Source organism: Dicentrarchus labrax, unplaced genomic scaffold, assembly GCF_905237075.1.
Source record: "Dicentrarchus labrax unplaced genomic scaffold, dlabrax2021, whole genome shotgun sequence".
Classification (NCBI taxonomy): Eukaryota; Metazoa; Chordata; class Actinopteri; family Moronidae; genus Dicentrarchus; species Dicentrarchus labrax.
This window is the reverse complement of record NW_026136703.1, coordinates 13,735,156-13,749,520: the sequence shown is the minus strand read 5'-3', so window position 1 is coordinate 13,749,520 and position 14,365 is coordinate 13,735,156.

Below are 14,365 nucleotides of genomic sequence, written 5' to 3'. Positions count from 1 at the left end.
TCTTCATCACCCCCAGAAATATCTCCTTTTATAGTTACCAAAGGCTGCGCCTCTCCACCTTGAGTAAAGGTTTAACTATTTCAGCTATGTAGCCAAATGAATGTCAACCTTGCCCAGTCTGGTACAAACATTTACACAAATGACATTTTTTGGGGTATGAAAAAAGAAAATATGTTGATTTGACAGGTCTGAAAGCCCGTCAATTTCACTTTGCCAAACCCACATAAAACAATAAAAATGGGCAGCACAAAAAGTGAGGAAATGCTGAACGTAGCTTGAAAGGTATGAAAATATAACCCTTTGACGGTTGAATCGGATACTCCAGCTATCATTTAATGAGATGGTCTGCTTTGAGATTAAAAAAATAAAAACTTTTATAATTAAGCACAGTTTGACCCATGCCAGTTTTAAGCTGATTAGGTAGAAATACCTCTTCTATCAAGGAGTGACTCTTCTTAAATCATTCTCTCCCCCTCTCTAAGGAGTTTCTGGCCAATCAGGCAGCAATCCTCCTCCATGAGTTAGCCAAGATTTTTTTGGGGGGGGGGGTGACTAAGATGATGCTGCACACAATGAACACTCCACCGTGCCATGCAGTGCTGCATTTTAGGGCACGGTGTAACAGTGAAGTGTGCCCTAAGATGTCAGGTCATCTTAACCTCAACCGGTGCCGTGTCAGAGTGAGATCACACAGTTCCACGACCAGAGGCTCCCAACGCGACCCAACAAAACGTATCTCATAAGTAGCAACATTTGTAGAGGCAATTTATTGTAACTAAGCCTCGTAATGAGCGCGCACTGACGCCTATATATACAATCATATCCACTCTTACACACACAGCACTGCAGCACAATATTTGTATGATAACGTTGGCTGTTTACAATGAGTTTAGTCTCTCCTCCTCCTCCTCCTCCTCCTCCTCTCAAGCTGCACCTGCTGAAGTCTCCAGCCCTCTGCTATAGCTTGTATACATTATGTGGCTCAACATCACAGGTAAAGAAATATATAAATAAATATAAACACTGGCTCTGGAACATGTTTTCTCCCTCCCTCCTTCCCTCCTCTCCCTCCCTCCTTCCCTCCTCTCCCCTACACTGAGAAGTAATGAGGGGCTACCTGTAATTACAAGCAGCTGCTGTCTTCCCTGACGAACGCTAATTGCCAATAATGATTTTGGAGAGCTGTAAAAATTCACCGGCTGACGCTCTCTCCCTCTCGCTTGCTCTCTCTCTTCTCTCTCTCTGTCTTTCTGAGAGAGGAAGACAGAATTAAGGGAAAGGAGGAGAGAGAGAGAGAGAGAGAGAGAGAGAGAGAGAGGAGTTGGTGGGTTTATTCTCTCCTGCCTGTGTCACAGTCGGGAGTGCAGTTAGCTAATTTCTGTTGCTGACATATCAGAACCCTCAGTCGCCTGTTTGCCATCTCTCTCCCTCTCTTTCTTTCTCACCTGTTTGCCATCTCCTTCACGGGCTGATAACAGCTTTATTAGAGCTATAATGTGCAGGTGGAAGTTTAAAGGTCCCGTATGAGCACAGCGAGGAAACAGAGGGGAGTGTAGACGGGAAGGCTTGGGTGAATGGGTGAGGCGCCTAATAAGCCACATGCATAATTAAAAGACAACGATGCCACTAATTAATGAATGCTTGTGTTTGGCTGCGCGTTGTAATGGAGACGGCGTCAGCGTGTGAGAGTCTGTCTGAGGGAAATTGAATTAGCCCCAAAATAAGGGAGACTGGCGGAGGTAGGGGACTGATGCAGCTCAGTACAGCACCCAGCATAACGCGAGCCGGTATTGCAGCTCTTTACTTTTCTCATATTCAGACTTTATTGTGAGTAAATCAGAAAGTCATTCTGCTCTTTCTTTGCTCTGGATGAGTTTTACATAACATAAAAGCCAAAAAATGTCTCTTAATTACTTTTTTATTTACTTTGAAGAGTCTCACTCTTACTGGCTAAGCTACAGACTGTTGAATTGATTTGCCATCTCCATAATGCACGTGGCTATTATGACTCAGACCACACGACATTGACTGTTTCATATTAACAACCCGTATCTCACACAATAGGAGGCTCTTAGTTTTTAACAAAACGGATAAAATCCATGCTTTTCATCTTTATCTGCTCTGGTATCGAGTGTCTTTTAGTCACAAAGATAAGTGTTCAATAACGGAGTGAACAAACAGGTTGATAGGGCTGCATCATCGCATAAAGTCCACACATGAAAGATTTTGCCGGTCAGTTTTACAGCAGTCAAACCCGCCCACCTCTGAGCTGTTATCAAGGACATTATAAAGCTGACAAAGAAATCAAGAGTTCCCACCATTCATGAAACACTGAGGCTGTCCTCTCAGAGCAATTATCACAGAATACGCAATTAGAAAATCCCTTTTATCCCATTACCTAAACTACTATTGCTGTTTTAGGTCACCGCTCAGTTTTTGGAAGATAGGAATCTACACACAATAGAAAATGGTCCTTTCACGACTATTTTGATAATCTGTTATTTAATCTTTAAAGCAAAAATGCCAAACATTGTCTGATTCCAGCTTCTTATTTATAAGGATTTGCTTTCAAATTGTTGCTTGGGCAGAATTTAAAGGCATGACCATGGACTATATTTTCATTATTTTCTAATATTTTGTAGAATAGAATATTTTTTAACAATAATAAACTTTTAATTATAAGGCAAGCTTTCTGAACAAGGTTTCAAAGTGCTATACGGAAGAAACAAATAAAAACAAGACAGGGATCATTCAGTCACTTCATCAAAAAAATAACGATGAACCAATAATGACATAAATTGTTAGTTGCAGTCCTAATTGTATGTAAACTAAGTTTTCTGTCATGGCACAAGCAAATCCTACTTCTTTTCATCATGTTTCCTAGAAATGTGTAGAAAGCAAGATGCAGTTGACAACATTCAGAAAAGGTGGTTTTTAAATAGTAGTACCGCACATAAATACTAAATCTGTAAAAAATGTATAACCAAATCAAAATAATTGAATTTATCTGTTAGGAACTTCATTTGTGTAAAGGCATCAGTACATACACAACACATTACCAGACAGACAACAAACAACTAGTACATGACATACAAGTGCAGTTTAAAATGTTTAAAATGTCCACCAGTAAGATAAAGTGTGCCTAAGAATGGCAATAAAAAAAGAAAGATACAGACTGGACAACAGCGTAGAGGAGAACATGGTCAGTCTAAAAGTAAAAGTGTCATCTCAGATTTATTGGAAATGGTCATCAGTCAGAAGAAAATCCGGAAAAGGTTTGAAAGAAAGATATTCCCTTACTTCAAAATCGTACAGAGGGTTTTAATTATCTAAACTAATTTCATAAAATTTGCACTGGAGCTTCCTTTCAACTCTTTGCTCTTAGTTCATAATCATATTCTGCTCAAATCACATTTGATTTCATTCGGTTTGATTCAAGCTTCTATGCTTTTCTCTATAAATGATCCCATTCTGCCATATTTTCCGGATATTACACTGCATCTCCTCACATCATAATGCTACTAGAACGGAATTTATCCCAAATATCATTACCTGTAAAACCCGATAAGAAGAAGAATTAGTTTGGCCAGTCTAAAATCATTCCTTTTCAGATGAGACCTTGGTGTTTGACAATCCTCCCAACAAAACAAATGGGAAGCAGTTATATTTGATTTCAACGTATTATTTCTGACCCAACTGATGCCCATCATCAAGCTAAAGATTAATTTAATATTCAAAAAGCTGCTTGGTTGGTTAAAACATTTACTAATTTCCAACTAAATTAATACACACAAAATATTTCACTATGCTGTGATTATTCTTGAATGAGAAGACCTTTGTATTGCGTAGCATACTATTATGTTTGATTTCCTTTCATATTTCTATTTACTGCTCTTTTTAATCAAGATCATATTAATCATTACTCAAAGTTGTTAAAGTTATCAAAAATAAGAAATTATACAACAAGGCAAATTACAAAACAGGTTTTCATAAGTGGAAACTGCAAGATGTGCATGTTCTCCATAAATAAAATATGAATTTCAAGTTTAGTTTACTGTGTGGGCTGAACTGAAAATGAAAGGGGCTGCCTTCTGTTAACAAACCTAATCACTAGCAGCTCATCTCTGACACATATTTATTCACTCTCTGCTTTGATGAAGAACTGCTGGTTTTTATGGACATCTGTGGTTGTGTAAGAGACCTTTGAACACCCTGAACTGTGGGAACCTCATGCAATAAAAAGGTGCTTAAATGCTATCTTATCTCAGCTGCCTTGAATAGTTTACATGTTTATTGTTGTGCATTCATTGCTCTGTAATTATTATATGACTTTGAGTTTCTTCTCTGTGGGAAAATTGTCATGGCATGGACTCATATTGATGCCAAAATCCACGGAGAGATTTTTATGTCATTTTCAAAAGCCGAATATTACTTTGAGCTTTTGGGAGGTAATAAAACAATATGATATCACACTGTTTCATTGTCTCATTGTTTTCTTTGTAACGCTGCACAATACCCAGCGGCTGCATCCAACTTCTTACCTCCTTATTCTCTCTCTTTAATAGGTAGGCAACCTCGGAAAGCAGCTTGTAATGATTTCATTGTTTGGAGAGCTCAGGCAAGTTCTCTCCTTTGAATCCAGTGATGTCATGACAGTTCAGAATACATTACCAACAAAGCACTATCAAATTACATTTTTGGATTCAGTCTCCTTTTTTGCTCACCATTACATACATTCTAAATTTGCTCTCGTGCCTCTCTCAAGAGTGACGGAATAGAAAAAATTATTTAACAAATTAACAAATACATCAGAAATGCTGAAATACATTCAAATGACTAAATCTGGAAGATTCAAAGCAAATTCCCTCATGTGTGGACTTCGTTTATCTGTGTAGGCTGGTGCTAAACTCTTAACAGGCTGAACCAGTTTAGGCATATTCCCCACAGCCAGCTACTTTGGATTTGAATATGGTGCCTGATATTTGGTATGTAATAAGGGGCCTGCAGCCTTTCCCTCTCAGTGAGCAGTAAGGGCCTGTCTCCCTGATAATACCATGCATGGATAACTGAGTGAGACGCCATCAGATACTGGAAGCAGCAGGCTTAAGGGAAATGAAATTTATTTGGAGGCAAGAGAGTGATGGCGGCAAGGAAAACGGCGAGGATAATTGAAACGGGGAGCGTTCAGTTGGGGAGAGAAATTGAGATGTTGTCACCAAGTCCTCCTTATCATCATCAGGGCCACTGTGCAAAAGCAATTAAAGAGTCAAAAAGAATATCTGGAGTTATGCAGAATTCAAGGGAGCAGAACGCAAGTCAACAAGGTACCTTGTGCACACAAAACACACAGACAGACACACACACACACACACACACCCAAGGAGAAGAGGATTGGAATGACAGATTGGAGTTATTTGGTTTTCCTGATATGTTTCAGTCTCCAATTTGAAATTACAATGCAAGCAAGAGTTTATTAGAGGCCCATCCGTTATTCATTGAAGTCGGACTGAAATCATCATTATTCTTGATCGTGGACATGTCTCAAACACGTGTATGCCATATTTAAAAATAATATGCATGTTTTCATGACAGATATTTGCATTCCTTACATGCACAGCCCACAATGGGATTTCACTTTCACAGTTAAAAATAACAATTGGCTGAATTGAAATATGTACCACATTATGTACAATGACGGCACAAGCAGGTGCCAAGTTGCTCTCACTGTGGTACCATATGAGAGACTATGGGTGCAATTTGCTTTTGTTTTTTTCTCTTTTGTTTCGTTTTTGGACAGGAATTATGGTATAGGAATAATTTAGCTAAAAACAAAAATCCCTCCTACTATATAGCAAACTGTTGGCTGATTTAGATATTTGTAAGACAATGTACGTCCAGTTACAGCGATAGTTCTGTGAGTCATTAGTAGAGGCAATTTCATGATTCACCTTGGCTAAACAAATGATCAAAAATTCAAATGAGCCCTAACAAGTACAGAGAATATTTAGTGCTTTTTTTTTTTGCACAGTAACAAAGGGGAGCGATGATGAGGCTTTTACAATCTCACATATTCCCATGTCTGATTTTCATGGATGTTCTGGCATACCTCAATAAGCTAAATCTTGTCATTTCCTTTCTCCAAATTGAATTTCTAAGGGGATTTAAATGGGCCAACTATGAATGATGCCATGGGCGAGAATGCTCAAATTACCAACAATGTGGAGAAAAATGGGTCTGAAAGCAGACAAGAGGCACCAGGGGGTTTGAAGATGTGGGTAGACTGATGCACTTTCACAGACAATTCATCAAAAGCCTCTTCTTCTCCCCCCTCCACGTAAGCCGGACACTTCTTTCTCCTTCGCACTAGTTAAAACAACCTGTCTGATGATCCCTTCCTGTTACAGCAAGACCGTGTTTCTGTTAGTCGCACAGATTTTTAACTTCAACTAAAAGCCTCTTTGGGAAGAGACAGTGAGAAGAGAGATAACGCTGCACTGCTGAGAAATAAAAAAGCAAAAAATAAAAGAAAGAGGGAGAGATTGGGTAAATAAAAAAAAAAAAACGGCAGGATAACAAAGACAGAACTGGAACGAGTAGCGACAGACAGAGAGAGAACAAGAACAAGGGAGCGGGTGAGAGGAGAAGAGCAGAGTGGCGGTGGCTCGGTGGGGGGCCCATAGTAATGAACAGGTGGTGGGGGGAAGAGAAGGTTAAGCCTGTTTCTGTGGGTGTCGCTGGAACCCACCCCGTGCTGTGTGGACAGATGTGTGGACGGGCCGCTAGCTAGCTCTCCCTGTCTCTCCCTCCCCTCCTGCCTGGCCGGTGCTGCCAAAGCCCACTAGCCTGTGCTCAAAAACTCACTCATTTATCCGCCTTTGTTCTTTGTTATTTTTGGACTCGGACGCGGCAGCGAAAAATTGTCTCTCTCCAAGGAGAATCACGTTCCTGTCTCCCCGTCTCGTTAGCTTCTGTCCGTGTACGATACACAATAATGTGACATTTGGGAACGCTGTGATGTTTGGTTGTGTTGTTTCGACGTGGATTTGGATCTTGTCTGCCTGTGGCATATAGAAAGACAGATTAGGAGTGTTAGTTGCTTCTGTTTGAAAAGCCAGGTGGCTAAGGGACTCCCAGACAGGTACTATTCTAATGAACACACGCGCTTATACTGTTGTTGCTTCAGGCCTGTTGACAACCAGAGAGGAACAGGATGTTGTCACTCAGACCTTCCACTGGGTGTGTGTTATGTTACTTACGAGTGAGTCGTTTGACTGAGGGCTGTATGTGACAGGTGTTTCCTTGTTTGTCTATCAGACTGGTTTTACATCGCCAGCTCAAGGGCAATGATTTATAATTGATCAATGAGGGACCCAGTGGAGAGAGTGGAAGTTCAAACTCTCAGGATAATCTAAGTAATCAAACTGTCATTTAGGTCTGAAGGCATTCTCTGTTTCTGAATGGAAAAAAGTAAGAAAAACTGCGGAAAGTGGAAAAGGATGTGTGTTTGTGTGTGCCTTTCTAGGCGGAAATCACCTGTGTTGGCACAGCAGAGTCTGTATTTTGTCAGTGCATAGAGATCTGGTCTGCACCTGTTGTCAGACACACACACACGCACACACACACACACACACACACACACACACACGCAAGCACACACACCAGATGAAAATCAGTTGACAGCATGGCCAGCTTCATCAGATGTGCCCACTCCTGTTCCGTTCATTAACGTCCAACCGAAGGCGGCTGGCCTGGGGCCTAGTGCTAGTCCCACTTGGCTAAACAGCACCCCCACAAAGCAAACACAGAGAGAAAAACAGAGTGAGAGAAAGACACGCAAGCAAAGAGAAAGATATTCAAACAAAGTAAAGCACAAAACGTACAAAAAATTATTCTCTTAAATTTGTGTTTAAGAGAATATGTGAATGCAGCTGGCAAAACAAGAGGGCAAAACCAAGAGAAAGACACGCAGACAAACCAAAAACTAGCGTTTGCTGAAGATTGGCGAGCACAGCCATAGCCTTGGTTTGGAGGTCAGCTGGGAATTTTGGATTGGCGTCGCCTGCGTGACGCCCACGCGCTCTGCCCGTTCTCCCTGGGATGCCAGCGCCACCTGCTTACATTGTGGATGGCAGCTTTGGTGCCCAGCAGGAGGGCTGGATGGACGGACTCACAGACAACATGTTTCAGCTAGTTTGTTTGGAAACCTGCGGCCGCCCAGCCAGAGAGAGGAAAACTTTGGGAGAGAAGGGTGAGAGAAACAGAAACACAGAGAAGGATTTTCAGGAGTTTGCCACATCTCGCTCGGTCTCACTGTCTGACTGGTGAGACGTGCGACAAACAGTGACCTGAAATGATTGGCACGTCAGTTATAGACTGATAAAAATCCAAGTGCTGAGATTTTCTGCAGCTCCTTTTTATCAGGCATGGGAATGGTGGTGGCATTTAGCCATTTTGACGGGCAGGTTTATCATATAATCATACACAACCAGCAATATCTATCTCAAACCAACATTATCACACCATATGAAACCATCTGACTGTTACAGGAAAGCTGCTACTGCTCTGGCCAATATACACACGAACAGTTCAAACCTGTGGGAACGAGAGAAAGAGGTAATTTCCCAAAGCCTCCCACTGAACGTGAACTCTTCCTCCACCATCAGCGTACAGAGTATGGCACCCTGGCATGACTCATAACAAGTGATACAACCCTAGAAGAAATAAACATGACATAATCATTGCCAGCATCATCGCCGGCACCCAAGCTTCTCTGTTTTATCATCTACCTACTTCTACCTTCTGAGATGAGTGAGCAAAGAGGAAAAAGGGGGGGGGGGGGCAGGATGCTAAAAATGCACACATTGTACGGCCTATTTTTATGAGTTATTGGAAAACTATTTGAGGGCAGCAGTGTAGCATGTGTGTGTTTTTTTCCTGAGGCAAGGGTGAAGAAGGTGTGGGCAATAGTAAGCGCAAAAAGAGAGCGAAGGGACCGGAGGGGAAACCACCTGCGGAGGAGAGGAGAGCGCTGGGGCCGAAGAAGATGAAAGAGCGAGGTTTTGATAACTTCCTTCAAAGGCCCTCCAAAAAGGTAAAAGTATCCCGGAAGACACACACAACCACACACTCGCTATATCTAGAAGTAAGCATCCGGTGTCAGAGGAGTTTCTGAGAAGGCACATCTGACTCTTTTTTTTTTCTAATTTTTTCTTCTTCTTTTTTTTTTTTTTTACTATACTTCAATCTTCTCTTCAACAGAACGAGATGTTTCTTTTGTTCTTGAAACAACTCCCAGACAGGAAGCCAGGGCACGAGATGAAGATGAACTTGTTTCCTTCTAGAAGAAAAGGCGTCTTTCTAAGATGTCACGGTTTTATTGCTCCTACGCAATTTCACAGCAGCTCTCAGAAATATACTGTATATTCAGGACCTGCGAGGGAAGATGCTGATGTAGTTAGTGAACTGACAATTTAAACAAATGAAATGCTTTTCAGCTCAGGGCCTGACCCTCTCAGTCATTTACTTCATTTACCTCTTCTCCTGTGCAGTATCAGTAATGGTCATTAAAAGGGAGTCTGGACAGTTTTAATTAAGGCCTGAGTAAGAGGGGAGAAGAAGAAGAGAAGAAGAAGCACTACAAAATGCCCTTCGTAGTCCAAACCTACCCTTGGTATTTATGCACAGCCACGACAGGCCTAATCAATCATTAATATTCAACTGGTTATATCCTCCTCAAACTCATGCATGCATACACACACACACACACACTCACTCACTCAAAGAGCAGAAAGGTCAAAACAATCTGTCATCTGTATGCCTCAATTAAATATGGAAAATGATGCTTTAAACTCTCTCTCATTCAAATATACTTTACTCATCTGGATGCGTATGAGCCGTATACTGTCTAAATACTGATACATCTCATGATAAATGAATGATCATCAATAAACCAATGCATTATACATAAATAATTGCTAACAATAATAGGTCAAATAGGACTTATACAATATATATTTGAGATAAATGCATGTTTTTTGATGTTTTTCTAATTTTAGATACTTTAAAGGTTATTCTTTCTCTGATAGGTTTATATTTTGAGCAGAAAAGTAAAAAATATGTGACTGATGATGTTTGCTTGCTGTTTTTTGTGAGACAGCTAAGGTCTGTGCACATTTTCCTTTTCTTAAAATACTCAATGGCAGTGATATATTTGGAAAGCTGCATCTGGATTATTGTAGTACCACCATTATTTGTAGCTTTAATCTTGTGTTGCCCGTACTTATCATAATGCTGTTTATCAGTAAAATAAATATCCCCCCTCTCTGCATTTCTCTCTGACTTTTTCCCTCTCAAATTTTGGTTTATTGGTTATTACAACAAAGCCAAATTAAGTTGTACAAGGTTTACAATGTGCTATGTATAGTAATGTAGAATCCAAGAGAAAAAAAATGGTTTACACGTCAATACATAGTATACTGAAATGAAAGACAAATACTTGTAAAATGTAAAATGCATATAAGATAAGTTATAGTTTGAATATAATTGTAATGTGAGAACATTCTTTCTCCCCCTCATATCTTGTTAACTCGCTGCCAGTGGCGAATGTTTGTGGTTTCTGTCTGTCATGAATCCAAGCTGCTGTTGACAGTCTCTGGGTGTCTTTCTAATCTTCCCCCTGTCCCAAAGGCACAAAGTTGAATCATGAGAAATAAAATAGAGTGAGCGAAAAACAGATTAATTGATAGTGAGAGTGAGAGAGCAAGAGTGGTCACATCACACAGCGCTGCAGGAAGTCTTCCTCCAGTCAATCATAACCGTCAGCCTACTCAGCTTCCTGCGCAGCAAATCTCATTTGCTGCCTCTGCTCCCTCGCTTGTGCGACTATAAAGGGGGATGTGGGGATAATGTGCATTATTACTTTTAACCAATGTAAGTGAAGCAGGCCAATAATTGCGCAATGTTGGAGTTTTATTGTTCCCAGCTGCTGCGATCATTACTAAACGTCAAGGAGATGCAACATTTCCTGTCAACTTAACGACAGTAATCACTTCCCTCTCCCTGTGCTCCCTCTCCCCTCACTCCACTGAATACTCTGCCACCCAGCCCAGCCCTGCGAGGTGCGGAGATGAGGCTTCTTCATCATCTTTATTGGATTCCTCCTCCAAACCAAATCATGGTAAACACACACTGCATCATTTTCCCATATTTTCTCATATAGACTGACTGCCTGACTGCAGCTGCTGGAATTATTGGCTAATAATAAACTTCTCCGTCCGTTCTTAGAAATGTTCCTGAGTGAGTTACTGAACCGGCGCTGTACTCCGGTGCTTAACTTTCAATACAAACCCAAAAAACACTGTCATGATCAATGTCGAGGAGCTTGCTAACAAGTTGCCTCTCTCTCTCTTTCTTTCTTACTTTCTCCCCTCCCTTTCCTCTCCTCACCCTGAGTGTCTGTCAGGCAGGTGAATGCCCTGCAGACAACACACCAACCAGGCTGACTTTATTTTCTGAAGGTGTTTCTGGGCTGGCGGAAGCTTCACAGGAATCACAGCTGAAGTGAGAGAGAGAAAAAGATCTGAGGGAGACGGAGAGGTTGCGGTAAGAGGCATGTAAGGTTGCACCCTGAACTGTTTTGATGAAATTGCCGGAGTGTTTTTTACCATTAGGGAATGATTTCTTTTTAGTGAGCTGCTGAAAGATAACCCGACTTTTCTGTCTTTTTGGTGCAATAAAAAAAACGTAGGAAGGCTTTATTTTGAGCATTGTTAACATTAATATCGTCAACTGTTCGAACATGACAACTTTACAAAAAGTTATCAGAAAAAACAGTGTGTGTGGGTGTGTTTATGCACACCTGGTCCCAAATAATTTCAAAGTTATTACGAAGGAAACATCTTCTGAAGGGGCTTTTAATTGTCCCACATCAGGCCCACTCGTTCATTAATCTAAATATCTTACAGTATTTCCACATCCTGTAGGTCAAGCGTGTCTTGCATCCAGAAATGTCTGAAAAATCTACATGTGTGCCTCCCACCTACTCTTCTAACTGCTGACAATCTGTTGCCATCTCTAATGCATCTGGGCTGCTGCAGATCCTTTACCAGCACAGCGCACTGTACCATACGCTGGCAACAACGGTGAGCCACTTACACAGATGTCATCTCCGAAGGTGAACACATACGCAATCACTCGTCACATGTAAACATCCTCACTCTTTCACTCAGACAAATACACACACGCACTCATCTAGGGTTTTTTTTTTTTTGCCTTATGGTACAGGGATGGCTTCTCTTCCTCACACAAACAAACACTCGCCTGCATTCCTGCCTCCCCCACTGCTCGATGTGTGTGTTAATTCTAAACTTTGCCTGGCTTTTGATCTGAGCGGTGGATGATACTCCTGCCTGCTGCCCTGCTCCCAACACCCACATATGGGGTGTAAAGAGAATTATTCATTGTTTTCACCACACAACAAAAGTGTTTGAGCTCAAAGAGCAGCTGCCTTCACATAGTTAATTTAACATAGCTGGGGCTCAAAGCCGCACTGATGATTGGAGGTGTCCTGTTCATTGCCATTCCATGACAGTGGTGTGCTTATTAAAAATAGATGGCGGTGGTGGTGAAATTAGCCAAAAGCATGTGAATTCAGATCAAAACGCAGCTGTGCCATGTTCCTGTATACTAAAGACTGCATCCGAACAATCCACGCGGTCACCAATTACATCAAGTGTGGAAACAGAAACACAATTAGTTTGCAATTGTACATAAAGAGATTTGCAATCCCGATCGGGACACATCTCAACTCTGAGTAACAAATACACAACAGGAGGATGTTGTTTCTTTTAATCTCTTTTACTCTACAAGGTAACAATTTATTCTACTGGTCCAATAGAATGCTGATGATTTAACTTGCAGGCTTAAGAGAAATTCATTTTTTTTGGTTTTATATCCACGTAAATTGAATGTCCTTGGATTTTACACTGTTTAAACAACAACAAAACAAGCAATGTTTGGGCTGCAAAAAACTGTGATTGATTAGCTGCAGATTAATAAGCAGTTTTTCTGGATATCAATAATGGCCGACTAACTTTTTTTTCTGTAATTGTTAGGATATTGAAGATGCTAAAATAAAGAATTACCAAATACAACGCATGAATATATTTCTGCACCATGGAAAAAATATACAGAGGACACTGCCACTCTTCTCTAGGGTAAAGAGAACACAGAATGGTGCTAATTGAGACAGGACAGACAGTAGCTGGTCCTAGTGCTCATCACTGCAGTTCACTGCTGTGGAGAGGAGAGGCAACTGAAAGCTTGTGCCAGATCTCCTCATGCACCACTGATTGCAACTACTTGGCCTGATTTTGGCCTGGACTAGCCCTCCACTATTGTGTCCCAACTCACCGCCCAGTGCCCAGTGCCTGCTGCTACTAGCCCATTACTCGGTGCCCAGTGCCCAGCGGTGGGTTGACCTGGAGTCCCACAGGCTTTCACCCAGCACAGAGGAAAGGTTTGTGCCAACAGTTAAAGATGTGCAGTGGTGTGCACCATCAGCTGCGAGAAGTGATCACCAACTTCACAATAACAAACAGCGATACTACACACAGTAACAGGGAGCCAGTAGTGATTGCAGTCTGGTTTCCAACAAAGACAGAAAAACTAAACTGGACGGTTATATCCTAGATGGACAGTTTCCTGTCATTAAACGTACCTTATACTTCAGGAGTCACAGGATTTAAAATGAAGGTACTAACATAAGACAAACTCATTTTGTCATACTGTCAGAATAACACAATACTTTTCAATATACGATAATTGTGCATACTGTCAGCTGGAACAACAACCCATCCGTGACTTCAGTCCATCACAGAAAACCAGTCAGTTGCTCAAGCTGTCAGAAAGTTTGCTGGTACACAATCCCAGAGAGGAAGCATCTTGTAACTTCACTTCTTATTCTGTTCCTTTGCCAAACTCCTTCCTGAGCCAAACTAGGAAATGAGACTCTCTCTGAACCTGGTAGACTGAACAGAATGTGAGAATTGACAGGTATGGCAGCGTCTGCCAAACTGTGAGGCTTCCTGCCTCTGCCATCCCATCGCACTCAGGATCAATCTCCATGACTCACTGAGCTCATATCCACACGCCGTTTCCTATCAGCTGGGAAGTTAATGTACAGGTTAATTATCCAGGCAACTCTGTTTGGAGAAAACAGAATCCCAGCCAAGTGTGGTTTGTTAGGCCAGCATTGTTGTTGTCATCCGTGATATTCTCAACTTACCACTCCTCTCAGCTTGTGATAAATCAGTCAATAAAGAAATGCCAAAAAGCGAGTATCATTTGCGAGGCTGGTGACTTGATG